Here is an 18,354-nt window from a genome sequence, read left to right as displayed (position 1 = left end):
GTGCTTTAAGTGTACCCGTCTCTCGTCATATGAGGGTAGGTCCAGCACTATCGAACATGACCACTTTGGAGGTTCATCGGTGCACTGACCTCAGGTCCAGCACTATGACCACTTTGGAGGTTCATCGGTGCACTGACCTCCAAATCTTTCAACACAGTACATTCATGAGTCAACGATATTGTGGCACTGTACTCCTTCCGCAAAGCAACAGTCATGCCGCAGTGGTAACACCGGTTCCAGTCAGATCACCGAAGTTAAGCGCTGTCGGGCTGGGCTATCACTTGGATGGGTGACCATCTGGTCTGCCGAGCGCTGTTGGCAACCGGGTCCACTCAGCCCTTGTGAAGCAAACTGAGGAGCTACTTGACTGAGGATTAGCAGCTCCGGTCTCGGAAACTGACGTAAGGCCGGGAGAGCGGTGTGCTGACCATATGCCCCTCCATATCCACACCCAGTGACGACTGTGGGCTGAGGATGACATGGCTGCCGTCGGTACCGTTGGAACCTTCATGGCCTGTTCTGGCGGATTTTTTTTTTTTTTTTTGGGTCTTCCTCAAATGCATCTTTGACGGGGTCCATTCGGCCCTAACATAACTTTTATGGACGACAATGGGCGATCGCTTCGAACTACGCAGATGGTATAGCTCTTGGAACGAGACGACATTCGTCTAATGGATTGCCCTTCCCGCTCCCCTGACAAAAATCTCATCTAACACGTGTGGGATACCTTGGAGGATATGTTTTACAGCACGTCTACACGTACCAAAAACCATCCAGCAGTTGTCAGGAATGGAACGCTCTACCAGAAGAACTCCTTACAAACACATTGACCAGCATGGGGGCATGTTGTAGACCATGCATTGCTATTCGTGGTGATCACACACTCTTTTAAGAACAATGTGCCGCTGTTTTTAATGTCTAGAATTATAATTCAGTGAAGGGTGCAATGGACGACAACGACTGTCATCAAAGATGATACCTATAAGCACATAATATAAACAATAATGAGGCTCAAAACTAACTCTTATAACTGAAACTATGTGGAGATCTATAAAGAGAATATACTGCAATGCAAATTTTGTTTCGGTACACGGCCATCGGAAAACAGTGCGTGTTTGACAAACAAACGGAAATCATTCGCTTTACGGCAAGGAATATCAGGACTACTTCTGTCAGGTCCAAAGACAGCCATGTACAACTATTCGCGCTTAGATTTCCCTTTTATTAGTATCACATTGTTAAGTCTTTTGAAAGAATTAGACACTGAATTCTAATGTAATTCACGTGTAACTTTTTCGATTTTGATGAAAGGTTGTTACCAGAATTCGATCGAACCTACCTGGCACCGGAACTGCGCTCTGAACCTCTGAAAATATTCGACGGGCTTTGTGCCAACTCTGCACGAATGGACTTGAGAGGTACAGTGCCGCCAGTATATCTCTTGCAACCTTCAGAGCCTACTGACTCTCCTACTTTCCTAATAATATCTCAGCTCCAACAGCTGTGTCCCGATGGCTGCTGGTAACAGCCTTACCGCACAAGTGAGTGCTGTATTTGGATGTGTATAGCATCGAGCACACACTGCTGAATTCTGTGTCTGACATGGCGCTCTCTAAACTTCAATGTCACTCTCCCTGCAGAAGATGAGGCTCTGTCGTGGTTCCGTTTGTGAAGTGGTGCTGCAACTAAACCTACCAAAAGATGTAAACAACCATACACGAGCAACGTCTATCAGATGGAGGGAGTCCGACAGCCGATCAGTTCCAGTCATTCCACCAGAAAGGAGGTACACGGCTCGCGTTGTCTGTAGTTCAACCATGCCTAGATGGTCAATACCGTGGTTCGATCGCGTCCGCATTGTTACGTTGTGCCAGGAAGAGCTCTCAACAATGGAAAAGTCCAGGCGTCTCACAGTGAACCAAAGCGATGTTATTCTGACATGGAGGAGATACAGAATGACAGGAACTGTCGATGACATGCCTCGCTCAGGCCGCCCAAGGGCTACGACTGCAGTGGATAACCGCTACCTACGGATTATGGCTCGGAGGAACCCTGACATCAACGCCACAATGCTGAATAATGCCTTTCGTGCAGCCACAGGATGTCGTGTTACGACTCAAACTGTGCGCAATAGGCTGCATGAAGCGCAACTTCACTCCCAACGTCCATGGCGAGGTCCATCTTTGCAACCAAGACACCATGCAGCGCGGTACAGACGGGCCCAACAACATGCCAAATGGACCGCTCAGGATTGGCATCACGTTCTCTTCACCGATGAGTGTCGCATATGCCTTCAACGAGACAATCGTCGGAGATGTATTTGGAGGCGACCCGGGCAGGCTGAACGCCTTAGACACACGGTCCAACGACTGCAGCATGGTGGAGGTTCCCTGCATTATATGGGTCAACGTACGCCGCTGGTGGTTATGGAAGGCTCCGTAACGGCTGTACGATACGTGAATGCCATCCTCCAACCGATGGAGCAACCATATCAGCAGCATATTGGCGAGGCATTCGTCTTCATGGACTACAATTCGTGACCCCATCGTGCACATCTTGTGAATGACTTCCTTCAGGATAACGACATCGGTCGACTAGAGTGGCGAGCATGCCCAATCGGACATGCCTGGATACATTGAAAAGGCCTGTATATGGACGACATGAGCCACCAACCACTCTGAGGGACCTACGCCGAGTCGCCGTTGAGGAGTGGGACAATCTGGACCAACAGTGACTTGATGAACTTGTGAATAGTATGCCACGACGAATACAGGCATGCAACAATGCAAGACGACGTACTACTGGGTATTAGAGGGTGTGTACAGCAATCTGGACCACCACCTCTGAATGTCTCGCTGTATAGTGGTATGATATGCAATGTGTGGTTTTCATGAGCAATAAAAATGGCGGAAATGATGTTTATGTTGATCTGTGTTCCAATTTTCTGTACAGGTTCCAGAACTTTCGCAACCGAGGTGATGCAAAACTTTTTTTGATGTATGTAATATTACTTGCTTTCAATACCGAAAATGGTTTTAGTTCACAGTAGCTCCTATTTCAAAATGTATTTAGCCTTTATTGGTTTTTGATAACATCTCAACTTCATTATATTTCATTTGCCCGTAATTGGTGTGTACTAGAGTAATTGATCTTCTGCATTGGAATGCTTTTAAATTTCAATTGTTCCTACATGCGTAAAAATTTCTACCTTGGAACATGTTTTCACATTTGGTAAAACCTTAATTTTCTGTAGTAATTTGTGCAATATCAGAAAAAAACGCAGCCCATAAAAAGCGAATGCCATCATTCCTAAATGGAATGACAAAACTTAGTTACTAAGCTTCTATTGCAGAGTTGGATAAGTGTACCTAATTTCAAAATACTGCACTGTTATTAAATAAACAAAGGACATAAAAGTGATTAGTAATCACTCCATTAACGCAAACGTAAATCAAAAAGCGTTTTAATAAATAATTTCACGAGATGAACTTATATGTACTGCAACGAAAAGTGAATTACAACTATTTTAATAAATCACTTACATGAGAAGAAATTACAGATACTAAAATACTAAAGACCGAAGGCCAAGTCTGTCAACAGTCAAAGTGAGCATTTAAAAAAAAATAAGTATAAGAAGACAGATAATGGATCTTCTGCTACGAACGAACGAAGTTTTTATGCACTGTTCACCGTTGCCAGCTTTCAGGCATAAAACCAATACCTTCATTTCTATGTACATCTATAAATAATTTTGTTAAGTGTTGTGTCCAGTTTCATAAGCGCTTACTTTAAAGAATAATATCTATTCTTTTACGTCGAGTGCTTTCGTTTCGCTGTTATGAATAGAGTTCGGTATGCATAACAATTTTTCTCTGTAGACACAATAACTTCAAAACAATTTTAAGCACAGGCTGTCGTTCATCTAAATGACCGCAGAGAAATTGCCTGTGGGAGTAGTTCCTGAATCCCTGATTAATCCCCTGGGCAGTATTAAGAATGGATATACGATACGAAAATTTCGCTAGCATGCTAATGGTTATCTCCCTTGGAGCAGTTTAATTAAAATACCATTTAGAACACAGAGCCTTACTCGGCACATATTGTTTCATTATCTAAATGTTGATTAAACTTCTGAGTATTCGGTGATACATATACTACTACAAAGCACCAGTTGCCAACTTCCCAATTCTTATCATACAGAAAGAACACTCGTTACATTGCAGAAATGGGTTGACGCTGCAAGTAATTAACATCAAACAGCCAAACATTCTTCCTGTATCTTTGCGAAGGTGACTGGGGCTTGCTATACCGTGAAGCCAGAGGTGTGGCACCAATCATCGTAAACAAAACAGCTGGATAAACAGAAATTTAAAAACGAGTAGTATGCTCTTGGAGAGGGGCAAAACATGTGACGCTATGTTACCAACATGGCGGGATTCTTGCATTAAACTCGTGATTATAAAGTGGAAACAGAGTCACTGATATGTCGAACTAATAGAGATTACGTGAAAGAAACAATGGTGCCTTTCATCTGAGTATACCGTTATTCATCTCCCAGTGTTGTTCGCTTCACCCATTTCTTATTGTCTTTAACCAACAATGTTACAGAACCAACTTAGTCACCGATCAGGAAACCTAAATTTAATGTTATCTTGGATATGCTATAAACCATTCATTTTACACCGATTACCACTCAAGTTAAAAGTTCGTTATCTTTCGACCTGCTGACATTTTTACTACACATATGCGTGTAAGGGATGATTCAAATATCGTGTCTACATAAGCACCGTACACCACAACATTCGGCCGTAACGCTTGGTACATCTTCAACTGGGATAACTCTTTCAGTGACGTTTGATTAGCCGGTTTCAATGTCAACAAATACTAGAGGTTGAAGAGGAAGGAAGGAACGATATAGTTTAGTGTCTTGTGGGCGACTAGGTCATTAGGGACGGTGCACAAGCTCCGACTGGCGAAGGATATCGAACATTCCCTTCCAAGGAATCAATCCCGTATTTGCATTAACGTATTTTAGGAAGTTATTGAAAACTCACATCTGAATGGTCAGACAGGGATTCGAATTGCCGTGTTCTACAATGTGAGTCCAGTGTCTTATTTTTACTTGAGTTTGGTCGGTGTTACGGTGCAATAACTACCACTATAGTTATACATTAAAATAGCCTTCTATGACATTACAAGGCGTGTTTCATGATATTCCGTCCAATTATCACTATTTTCCATCACTTGAGAGCTTCTGGTAGTTACTAGTGTGCGCAGGCAGCACGGACGTCTCTGACAGTTGTGTTTTTGCCGATCTATTGCTTTTTCGATGATCTAAGGCCTCCGTTAGGCAACAACCCATGTTACTGTCAAGCAGATAGCCCCACAGCACAATATAAACTGCCTCGTTGAAGACACTGTCCCATCGACTCTGACCCCAAAATTTTTGTATCAGCCTATATCTTAGTATGCCCATTCCAAATAGTTATTAGGTTTACCTGGGTGTCCCATCGTAGGGCAAATTTGGTGACTCCCATATTGACATCTACATTATGGCCAAAGTACGTTCTGCACCATTAAGTGGGAATTTCGTAGATTCCTGAAATCCATAAGCTACATTGTCTTTTCTTCTGTGAAACAGAAAGCTTGCCTTGTTGAACCACTTTTTCCTAACAGATCTTAATAAGAGTGTCATCCGCGATCTATAACCAGTCGCCAAAACGTCATGGAGATACAGGCATAAGTTCTCATTGTGACCTTCTGCATCTTGTTCTTTGAGTTTTCCCACTAGAGTATAGTAATGTTTTCCTTCCAGTAGTCTTGGCTACTCCAACTGTTCTCACCCACTGCTCGATCTATATATATAATAACCATGACAAAGTCCGGTCCCGGTAGCTGAGTGTTCAGAGTGACAGAATGTCAATCCTAAGGTCCCGGGTTCGATTCCCGGCTGGGTCGGAGATTTTCTCCGCTCAGGGACTGGGTGTTGTGTTGTCCTAATCATCATCATTTCATCCCCATCGACGCGCAGGTCGCCGAAGTGGCGTCAACTCGAAAGACCTGCACCAGGCGAACCGTCTACCCGACGGGAGGCCCTAGCCACACGACATTTCATTTCAACCATGGCAAATGTGAACGTCCCGTTTTTGTTATTCTACGGGCTCACATTAAAAGGCTCTTGGGCCGCACACCATTTCTCATTCTTTTGACATGCCCAAACCACCGAAGACTTGTATTCTCCAGGCCACTCGTTATGGACTGTATCACCACATTTTTTTCATATTTCTGATGTTTTGATCTTTTCTTCACAGATGACCTCATTACATTTAGTTCCGCTATTTTGATTTTGTCGCTTTTTTGTTCGTAAGTAGCCACATTTCTGCATGGTAAGTAACAATTTTCTCGTTAATACTATGACATATCTGTTCTTTGGCCTATTGACTATTGACCCAAAGTAATCCATATATAGGAACTTCGTACCTCGTTTATCCAACGCTACTTTGGACTCTATATTTTTGTCACAAGTGCCGTTACTGGATATTATAGAAGCTAGATATTTAAAATTTTCACATTTTTAAAACTTTTTTCATCATCGAACATTAAATCCATTCATTGTATACTAATACACATACACTCTGTCTTTTCAAAATTAATTTTTAGACCCCATCTTCTGTATTCCTTCTGCAGTTTATCTAAATTATGTTCCATGTCTTATCTGCCGCTTGCGAAACTTATTTGGTCATCTGCAAAAAGTATTGACTGCAGTGTGTCCTGTCCAACTAACTTAATCGTTGATGATCCTCTCTATAATATACCTCCAGCACTTGGTGAATGTATATGTTAAAGAGTAATAGGTATAGACTGCAGCTCGCGAGAGGCCTCTTGTCATTTCAGAGCTTTCTGATATTCTATTTGTTCTTCTTATTCTGTCGCTCGGTAGATTCTAAAAACTACATGAATTTTCAAAGCCACAAAAGTCACGTGCGTTTGCTGTTGTCATTATGATTTCTCTTACTACTCACAAACAATTAACCTCAAGCAGTTAATGTAAAAGACTAGCTTAAACATGTCACTGTAGTATCACATCACCACTGAAGGTGCAATGCTTGAATCAGCGGTTCCACTTCTATTAATAATATATAATATGTTAATAATATTATTCTGTTAACTAAGAAAAGGAATCTTACTCGATAGACTTTTTCGGGATATGCGCAATATATTAATAACTGTAAAACGAAGTGTGGTGTCACCACACTTGCTAGGTGGTAGCCTTTAAATCGGCCGCGGTCCGTTAGTATACGTCGGACCCGCGTGTCGCCACTATCAGTGATTGCAGACCGAGCGCCGCCACACGGCAGGTCTAGAGAGACTTCCTAGCACTCGCCCCAGTTGTACAGCCGACTTTGCTAGCGATGGTTCACTGACAAATTACGCTCTCATTTGCCGAGACGATAGTTAGCATAGCCTTCAGCTACGTCATTTGCTACTACCTAGGAAGGCGCCATTATCAATTGCTATTTATCTTATGATGCATGTACCGTCAGACCGATGTTCACCAATTATGGATTAAAGTTAAGTATTCAAGAAGCTACGTACTTTACTTGCTAGTCTCAATTACTTTACCTGTTCCAGACCTCACACCAGCCTGCGTGAGTTTAAACGCGTGCCTTTCGGCTTCCTCTCATAGTGGCATGGTTGTCTTGCCAAGTCACAACACGAAGCATATACAGCGTTTTGTTAATATTTGATGGTATGTGGAATCTACCTCATAAGTCTTTGAAAGTACTTCTGATCGTTATCACGTCACATTGCTATCATGATCATCAACAACAACATCGTCATCGGACATCCGACATCCATTGCTGGATGCACTATGGCATCCCAACACACTCATGCACCTTACTATGCTTGTTTTCTAATGTCAGCTACCCCTCTTCCATTTGGTCGTCGTCTCGGTTTTTTCTTTCTCTCACTCCTATGACTGAATCTTGTGAAACACGCCGATTTTAAGCTTTTGTCGTCCATACACGTTGGAAGCTCGAGTCTTTAAAATCCCTTTCACTTTGCCGAAAGCACTGCAAGCCATTTTTAATATTTGCTCCAACGTCAGTCACAGAACCACCATCATTTCAAGGCGCTTACCTTCTCGAAGAGGGCGCCTCCGAATTTTGTATGTTTGAACTCCTAAAGCTTTTTAAGTAACACAGAAGTTATCAACATTCTAAATCATTATTCTTCGAGTCTACCATTTGCAGCGCTCTGCCGCTAGAGGGATCCGAATTGCAGCACGTAACATGGCGAAATGTAACCTAAGTATGTTGGTGCGTGAGAAACAGCATGCCTCAATCGCGTTTCGATTTAGAAGAATTTTTACTGACAACGAGCACCCACCTGTTCAGCGTGTCAATGCCAGACCACACATGAGCGCTGAGACATCTGCAGCTACCCGACACTGTGGGCTCACTGTCATCGGTCATCCTCCGTATAGTACCGACTTCGTCCATTCGAACGTCCTCCGCTTCCTAAACGTAACGAACACCTTCGAGGACTTCACTTTGACAGCGATGAAGCGGCGCAAGCAGAGGTGAGGTTGTAGTTCCGTCAACTAAGTCAAATATTCTACAGTGACGATGTCGACAAACTGATCCCTCGTTGGGAGAAATGAGTTCGTCGCCAGGGCACTATTGTTGTTGGGGTCTTCAGTCCTGAGACTGGTTGATGCAGCTCTCCAAGCTACTCTATCCTGTGCAAGCCAACATCCTTCTGAATCTGCTTAATGTATTCATCTCTTGGTCTCCCTCCACAATGTTCACCCTCCACACTTCCCTCCAATACTAAATTAGCAATCCCTTGATGCCTCAGAATCTGTCCTACGAACCGATCCCTTCTTTTAGTCAAGTTGTGCCACAAATTCCTCTTCTCCTCCGATTCTATTCTGTACCTTCTCATTAGTTATGAGATCTACTCATCTAATCCTTTAAATGGTTCAAATGGCTCTGAGCACTATGGGAATCAACATCTGAGGTCATCAGTCCCTTAGAACTTGGAACTATTTAAACCTAACTAACCTAAGGACATCACACACATCCATGCCGAGGCTGCATTCGAACCTGCGACCGTAGCGGTCACGGGGGTCCATACTGAAGCGCCTAGAATCCTCGGCCACAGCGGCCGGCCATCTAATCTTCAGTATTCTTCTGTAGCACCACATTTCGAAAGCTTCTATTTCTTTCTTGTCTAAACTATTTATCGTCCATGTTTCACTTCCATACATGGAACTATCAGTTTAATATATCACAGCTGCAAAATAGTAACACGAATTCTTTACAGACGAGTGGAAAAACAGGTAGAAGCCGACCTCGGCGAAGATCAGTTTGGATTATGTAGAAATGTTGGAACATGTGAGGCAATATTGACCCTACGACTTATCTTAGAAAATAGATTAAGGAAAGGCAACCCTACTTTTCTAGCCTTTGTAGACTTAGAGAAAGCTTTTGACAATGTTGACTGGAATACTCTCTTTCAAATTCTAAAGGTGGCAGGGGTAAAATACAGTGACCGAAAGGCTATTTACAATTTGCACAGAAACCAGATGGCAGTTATGAGTCGAGGGGCATGAAAGGGAAGCAGCGGTTGGGAAGAGAATGAGACAGGGTTGTAGCGTCTCCCCGATGTTATTCAATCTGTATATAGAGCAAGCAGTAAAGGAAACAAAAGAAAAATTCGGAATAGGTATTTAAATCCATGGAGAAGAAATAAAAACTTTGAGGTTCGCCGATGACATTGTAATTCCGTCAGAGACAGCAAAGGACTTGGAAGAGCAGTTGAACGGAATGGACATTATCTTGAAAGGAGGATATAAGATGAAGATCAACAAAAGCTAAACGAGGATAATGGAACGTAGTCGAATTATGTCGGGTGACGCCGAGGGAATTAGATTAGGAAATGAGACACTTAAAGTAGTAAAAGAGTTTTGCTACTAACAAATTTCTCTTCTTCAGAAACGCTTTCCTTGCGATAGCCAGTCTACATTTTAAATCCTCTCTGCTTCGACCATCATCAGTTATTTTGTTCCACAAATAGCAAAACTCATCTACTACTTTAAGTGTCAGGTTTCCTAATCTAATTCCCTCAGCATAATCTGATTTAATTCTACTACATTCCATTATCCTCGTTTTACTTTTGTTGATGTTCATCTTGTATTCTCCTTTCAAGACACCGTCCATTCCGTTCAACTGCTCTTCCAGGTCCTTTGCTGTCTCTGACAGAATTACAATGTCATCGGCGAACCTCAAAGTTTTTATTTCTTCTCCATGGATTTTAATACCTATTCCGAGTTTTTCTTATGTTTCCTTTACTGTTTTCTCAATGTACAGATTGAATAACATCTGTGATACGCTACAACCCTGTCTCACTCCCTTCTCAACCACTGCTTCCCTTTCATACCCCTCGACTCTTATAAATGCCATCTGGTTTTTGTAGAAATTGTAAATAGCCGTTCGTTCCCTGCCTTTTTCCCCTGCCACCGTCAGAATTTGAAAAAGATATTCCAGTCAGCATGGTCAAAAGCTTTCTCTAAGTCCACAAAAGCTAGAAACGTTGAGTTGTCTTTGTTTAATCTATCTTCAGAGATAAGTTGTAGGGTTAGTATTGTCTCGCGTTTCCAACATTTTTATGGAATCCAAACTGATCTTCCCCGAGGTCCACTTCTACCGATTTTTCATTCGTCTGTAAAGAATTCATGTTAGTATTTTGCAACCATGACTTACTAAACTGATAGTTCGGTAATTTTCACACCTGTCAACCTCTGCTTTCTTTGGGATTGGAATTATTATATTCTTCTTGAAGTCTGAGGGTATTTGAGCTGTCTCATACATCTTACTCACCAGATGGTAGAGTTTGGTCATGACTGGTTCTCCCAAGGCTATCAGTAGTTCTAATGGAATGTTTATCTATGCCTGGGGCCTTTTCTTACTTAGGTCTTTTGCCACGAGACAAATATGTAGACTTGTAGAATAAGATGTAGATTGTTAATAACATTTATTTTGTTTAAAAACTGGTAAGAGATTTCACATGGAAAGTTCGGATACATTTCTTTCCAACACGCCCTAGCACATCTCCAATGGCCTCGTACGCCTCATCTGTCATTACGTACGGAATTATTACTAAAAGAGTCTTTGATACTTCCTGTACAGACTTTACAAATATGGCTGAAGCATTTTCGGTTTGTGGTTAGTTACCGTGTCGTTTCTGATACACCAGGTACATAACATGTTGATGTTGATGCTGCGCTGTTGTACTTGTGAATTTGCAAATAACTGTTCGCTTATGCGCACTATACCTCTTTTTATGCTACACTAGTTGCTCAGCTTTTGCTGGTTCAGCTGCATCTCCAGCCTGCGGTGTGGCTGGACCCAGAGGCAGCTAGCTATACGTCTCCATTTATCCGGCGCGCTCCTTCATCGTCCACGAGACGGAGACGGCTCCCCCCCCCCTCCCCCCCCCCAGCTGCTGCTGGCCCACATATAAATCGTCCCTTGCCTCGAGCAGTCCTTCACGGCGGGACCACCTCCACTCAGACGTCGGCCACGCCGGCTGTTCCTGCTATCATCAATTCTACTGTGTTTCCCCTGTTGGATCCGTCTCCCGGCGAAAACTGCCGACAATCTATCACCCATTACAGAGCCACGTCAGGCGACTGTGTGCACACTGTGTGATCGAAACTGCGAAACTGGGACATGGAAAACCCTAAAGATGCTCTTTAGATATTTCTGGTCTATGTAATGAGTGACGTGTTGCCCATACAATTCAGCATGAGCGAGTGTGCCGGGACTTACCCCAGTTCACTGTCAGTAGCGCCACGTCACCACAATGCATCTGTGCGTAGCACGCAGGTATTTATTGCACCTTACTTAAGAATGGAATTAAAAGTTTAACATGCTTTTCCAAACTCCGTTTTTTTAAAATGGGAACCCCCATTTTTATTACATATTCGTGTAGTACGTAAAGAAATATGAATGTTTTACCTGGACCAGTTTTCGCTTTGTGATAGATGGCACTCTAATAGTCACAAACGTATAAGTACGTAGTATCATGTAACATTCCGCCAGTGCGGACGGTATTTGCTTCGTGATACATTACCCGTGTTAAAATGGACCGCTTACCAATTGCGAAAAAGGTCGATATCGTGTTGATGTGTGGCTATTGTAATCAAAATGCCCAACGGGCATGTGCTATGTATGCTGCTCGGTATCCTGGACGACATCATCCAAGTGTCCGGACCGTTCGCCAGATAGTTACGTTATTTAAGGAAAGTGTTCGGCCATATGTGAAACGTCAACCACGACCTGCAACATATGAAGATGCCCAAGTAGGTGTTTTAACTGCTCTCGCAGATATTTCTAAGCACCAGGAATTGCAATAGCGACGACTTTGAACGTCGTGTACACTTCTGCCACTGGGCACAAGAGAAATAACGCGACGATAACAGATTTGATGCACGCGTCCTATTTAGCGACGAAGCGTCATTCACCAACAGCGGTAACTGAAGCCGGCGCAATATGCACTATTGGGCAACGGAAAATCCACGATGGTTGCGACAAGTGGAACATCAGCGACCTTGGCGGGTTAATGAGTGGTGCGGCATTATGGAAGGAAAGAAAATTGGCCCCGTTTTATCGATGGCAATCTAAATGGTGCAGTGTATGCTGATTTCCTATGTAATGTTCTACCGATGTTAGTACAAGATGTTTCACTGCATGACAAAATGTCGATGTACATCCAACATGATGGATGTCCGGCATATAGCTCGCGTGCGGTTGAAGCGGTACTGAATAGCATATTTCATGACAGGTGGATTGGTCGTCGAAGCACAATACCATTGCCCGCACGTTCACCGGACCTGACGTCCCTGGATTTCTTTCTGTGGGGAAAGTTGAAGGATATTTGCTATCGTAATCCACCGACAAGGCTTGACAACATGCGTCAGCGCATTGTCAATACATGTGCGAACATTACGGAAGGCGAACTATCGCTGTTGAGAGGCATATCGTTACACGTATTGCCAAATGCATTGAGGTTGACGGACATCATTTTGAGCATTTATTGCATTAATGTGGTATTTACAGGTAAGCACAGCATGCGTTCTCAGAAATGATAAGTTCACAAAGGTACATGTATCACATTGGAACAACCGAAATAAAATGTTCAAAAGTACGTACATTCTGTATTTTAATTTAAGAAACTTACCTGTTACCAACCGTTCGTCTAAAATTGTGAGCCGTATGTCTGTGACTATTGCAGCGCCATCTATCACAAAGCAAAAAAAGTGGCCCAACTAAAACATTCATATTTTTTTACGCACTGCACGAATATGTAATAAAAATGGGGGTTCCTATTTAAAAAAAAACTCAGTTGATATCTGTTTGACCTATGGCAGCGCCATCTAGCGGCCAACCATAGCTCCATCTGGTTTCCCTCTTCAAGCTAGACTAGTTTCATCCTTTGTAGTTTTTACGTTTGAAGCTTATTTTGTGAGATATTTGGACCGGTCACGATTAATGGACCACCCTGTATAACCCAATTGAGCTACCTCTCATAGTTTACGAGTAATTTACTGTAAACTAAATCCGGAACAAAAACGTCTTTATTTGTTGTAGATTAAGTATCTGTTATATAAATGCTGGACAGCTCTGGTTACAGCATCTGAAGAAACCTATTAAATAATAGAGCTATAACAAGTTTGAAGGCCTGGATGTATATAATAACAAGTATAAGGCCTCTTAAAGTTGTAGTTCAAAGATCATGTTCTACTGTCAGTTCCGTTCTAAAAAAGTTGAAAAGCAGACGAACTGAACATTTTTTGTGACATTAACCAACTTAACTATATTCATACAAAAATTACGAACGCTCTAAATTGATTCATGTCAGTCTCATAAAATATTATGTGTCAGAGAACGCGTCCGTTTAGGGGCAGTCCGCTGCGCCAACATATAAATAGGCCCGAGAGGCAAGACCAGTCTTCACTTCGCACCCAGTCACCGTACGGTCCACGTCAGTCAAACGCCAGAGTACGCGCTGCCTTGGATGACGTCACAGACAGACTGCAGCTAAACTAAGTAGGAAGTAGGAAGTAAAATCGCGATGACTGTACACCGTCCTGGATCGCTTAGATTTCGCAGAAGTAACAGTTAGTGTGCCCCCAGTAAGGTTAACAAGTGGAGACAATTATTTTCCACTTAAATGGCGAGCAATTATTTTGATTATTAGAAGTCAGGGCGAAGTACAGTTTAATAGGAACTTACCGCAAAGGTCACCTCTGAACTGCTAATAGTGCTGGTTAGGGTAGAGAGATTTATCATTAGTATTAATTAAGGTTACAATGTTGTGAATGTGAAACTTTGCCAAATATATCTATCAGTTAGAACTCAAAATCTTTGTTTATAATCATAGTCCCGATCCCGCTGAGCAAATAGGGAATAGAAACATTTATTCAGTGTGGACTTGCAGACTGGGAACTATGGCCAGTATGTTCTCCATCGCATTCTGGCTGACCACAAAAATAGTTTCCAGGCTCTGGTAAAATACGGCGAACAACAATATTCCCGTTTCCTATTACTTATGATTCATGACTGGTTATTATTATTATTATTATTATTATTATTATTATTATTATTATTAGTAACACGTCGCCCAACAAGATTAATTTACTTCCGGTGGAATGGTACTGTTGTGACTGACAATTCGCAATTTTTCACAACACAACTTTTATAGATGTAACTTCACAAGGTTGATGACTGAACATTCAAACGAAAGGTAACAATAACGAAACAAATGTCTCCTAATTGAGGCAAACAAAAGTTCACTTCTTATCTTCCACAAAGGTTCGTGGTAACACACTCACACACTAGTAACAGTACAATTCCGAGACGAAAACGTAATCTTCGACAGTTGCAGTACACGAGGTCGGCATCCGGCGTGAACTGAACTTCAGGTCTGGTTCTAGCCCCTAAATAGCTGTCTGCAGCCAATTAGATTTCGGCGTAGAGATGCTTCCTGCATGACGTGGCTCGAGCTCCCCCTGGTCGGAATGTCTGTTTCCATTATCTTGTGTATAAATAGCGGGTGTTTACCATGGTGCTTTTGGGTACGCCTTTGTACATAGACAACCTCGTCCTCTGTGGTGTTACATGCGTGAGGCCATCGCAACGAACAGAGATTACACTGAAGAATAGCGTGATGTAGGCAGAAGACTGGGGAATTATACGATGTATTGGAATCCTGAATAAAACCAACTGTAACTCAGAAATGAAATCTGTGTTGCAGTACTTATTGAACGCCTCTCGTACTTGGTGGTAATAACCAACCTAAAAATATACTACTCCTAATAGCTAATAGCTAATAGCAAATGACGTAAATACTGCTGTAATGTTGTTCAGTACACTGTCCTCAATCACCAATTGTTCCGTCCCATGGGAAGTGAATTCGAGAAATCGTATAACATACACAAAAATTGACATTAAAAATCAACAAACAATATTTTTAAGCGTATAAAAATGAACAAACTCTGTTTTAGGGATATTTTTCATAATTATTTCAGATATTAATTATATGAATGACAATCAAAGAGATGTAGACGCAAGCAGACATAAAAGAATCGCTCAGATTGTAAATAGTGTATAGATAGCAAATCACAATTAGAATCTCTCTCTATGGATATTGTTGCTCGTATGTGGTATCGAGCAAGATTTTTTAATTTGTTATAAGAGCATTTGTTCTTATCTGGACTTATGAGTTGGTATTGTGGTAAATGTGTCATGTTTGATTCTTCATACATTGTAAAGCAACACTGAGTGTACGTGTATTCCTTTATTAGATAATAACCTCCATTTGCCGCTTATTTCAGATTATGCAACAATTTAGCACAACCGCTGCGGAGGGGAAAGGGATTGTCGCTGACCACCACTTGATCTGCCATTAAGCGGACTTCTTAAATTCCAGTGTATTTAACACCAACAGCGCACTCTAAGACGCAACAAATGTTTAAAGGATGGAATAAATAATCCTGGCTAGTATTAAAACACAAAAACTTTGATTTAAGTACCAGAACTTTACGTAAGTAGAAAAGGATAAAACATACGATCCTAGCTTGACTGTATGAAACTACGTAAGTACTGTCAGTGAGGATGAGTCATTTTACGACAATTCTTGCAAATCATTTTACTGTATCATATACGTAGATGTGTTTTTTGGTGGATCTAGATATCTATGACTTACGGAACCAACGTATATCAAGTGCAACACTACAGCTTATGTGACTTTTTATGCCAAAAAATACGAACCATTTAGTCTGCGAAAGTGTTAGCTTGACATTAGTGTAAATTTTTACCATTAGCAGGTGACATTAATACGATGTACTTCTATCATTCCAAACTTCTTAAGAGAACATTTATATCTTATACATAACAAATGTGGCGCCCTCTCTAGCACTAAATCATATATATATATGTGAGGCAATCCTCTATTTGGAAATCTATTTTTCACCAATGTATATTGCCAGTAAAAACTTATGGCTGGCATTAAATGAGTTCATTGTTAAGATGCTAACAGTAGCCCAAAGATGAATGGAAAGATCAATGGTGCTTTACACAGGCAAGGCAGGAAGAGAGCAGTTGAAAAAAGCCGAACAACGAAGGTCACTGACATAATTGAAAGAAGGAATACATTGAAATGGCAATGGGCCGGTCATGTTGCTTGGACAAAAGATGGTAAATGGGCTAAACAAGTCCTGTAGCCCAATTTACCAAATAAGACCAGAGGAAGACCACCAGACAGATGGGACAGAGATATAAGGAAGACAGTGGAATTCGATTGGCAACGGGAAGCTCAGGATCAGAACAAATGGAAGATCTTACTGGGATGCTTTGTTACACGCCGACTCAAAGATGCCACATCATTAAGTGACAGAACTGGCTGACGCGCGCGTGTGTGTGTGTGTGTGTGTGTGTTTGTGTTTGTGTGTTTGTGTGTGTTTCTCCCTGTGTCTGTCCTAGTGAAGTGTTTTATTGTGATTTCAATTGTGTTTGTGTATCGAAAGTCTTGAAAGTCTTGCTGTTCCTTGTGTGAGAAATATGGCTACGCGCTGGAAATGGGCAGAGCAGCAAGCTAGCCAAGGCTTGTCGGAAGTAGAAACCGTGCCACCGACAGTTCACGAACTTACATTCTGTTGGAAATGACTGATACTGATAGTAAATTACAAACTGAGACTATAAGTGAACTAGATGCTCCATCTTTTGCCACTGGCAGTCGAACGGAATGCACAAGTAATCAGACCACTCCAAAAAAGGTAGTTTGAACAAACCAAAACTGGTAGTTTACCGAACGTAGCAATGGGTTCACCAATTGCTAACCCATATGCAGAGTTGTTACGCAAGTTACAAGAGCTCGACCAAGAGACAGACAATAAATTACAGTAGCCTGACCGAGAGCGAGATAGCAAAGTGCTAACCGCTCTCTATGAAATTAAAGCACACGAACGTGTACAAGAGGAGCGAGATACAAGATTTTAAAAGAAGTAAAAGATGAGTTTACTCAATTGAAAGAAGCGTACAAGGAGCTACCAGAGTTGATACATTGTCCACGCGCTGCAGACAGATCAGTTACGAGTAAAAGAGAAGGTGCCAGAATTGACACAAAAATTCTACACTTTAGCATCCGAAGCAAAAGATTATGTACAGCACAAAAATGAGGATAAAAGTAACAAACGCGATGGTAAATGCAAGAATGGCTGCAAGGCAAAGATGGCGAAATCATTCATCACGTAGAGGAGAAGTTGAAGAATGTAATATAGAATTTAGTAGGGGATAATCCTGAAAAACGTACAGTAAATTCCAATTTAGCAAATGCGGTAATGTTTTCATGTTATTGAAGACAAGATTGCCTCATCACGTAAAAGAGAAGTTAATTAACTTGTCAGAAAACGACACAGAATAATTTATGTCAGTATTAGATTCAATCGATGTTATACAGGAAGATTTGAAGTACAGTAACGACCATAGCAATAGCTAGACGTCGCCATCAAAACAAAACAAGGGGAACCATTCGCCACAATACAACGGCAATGATAATAGAAAAGATGATTATGGTGATAATAGTAACCACAAATCACAAAACGGCTACAGTGATACCAATCACAATAACCAGTCATTAAGCCGAAAGAGAGGTCGTGAGGATAGAGGCAGCCCTAGTCATAGCAAAGTAGAAAAGTTCTAGGCCAGGAGGATATTTTGCACCGTGGAGCAGTAATCAAAGTCAAGGACAGAGTAATACGCAGAATATTAATTCTAATAACCTAAG

General features: G+C 41.7%; 1 pseudogene; it reads left to right on the top strand.

Annotated features, from left to right (window-relative positions):
- The first annotated feature begins 203 nt into the window (after positions 1–203).
- On the top strand, positions 204–321 carry LOC124597255 (annotated as a pseudogene).
- Positions 322–18,354: the final 18,033 nt, after the last annotated feature.

This window comes from Schistocerca americana, chromosome 2 (assembly GCF_021461395.2).
Source record: "Schistocerca americana isolate TAMUIC-IGC-003095 chromosome 2, iqSchAmer2.1, whole genome shotgun sequence".
Lineage (NCBI taxonomy): Eukaryota > Metazoa > Arthropoda > Insecta > Orthoptera > Acrididae > Schistocerca > Schistocerca americana.
The sequence above is the reverse complement of the archived record's forward strand: the minus strand, read 5'-3'. Positions and strand labels throughout refer to the sequence as shown.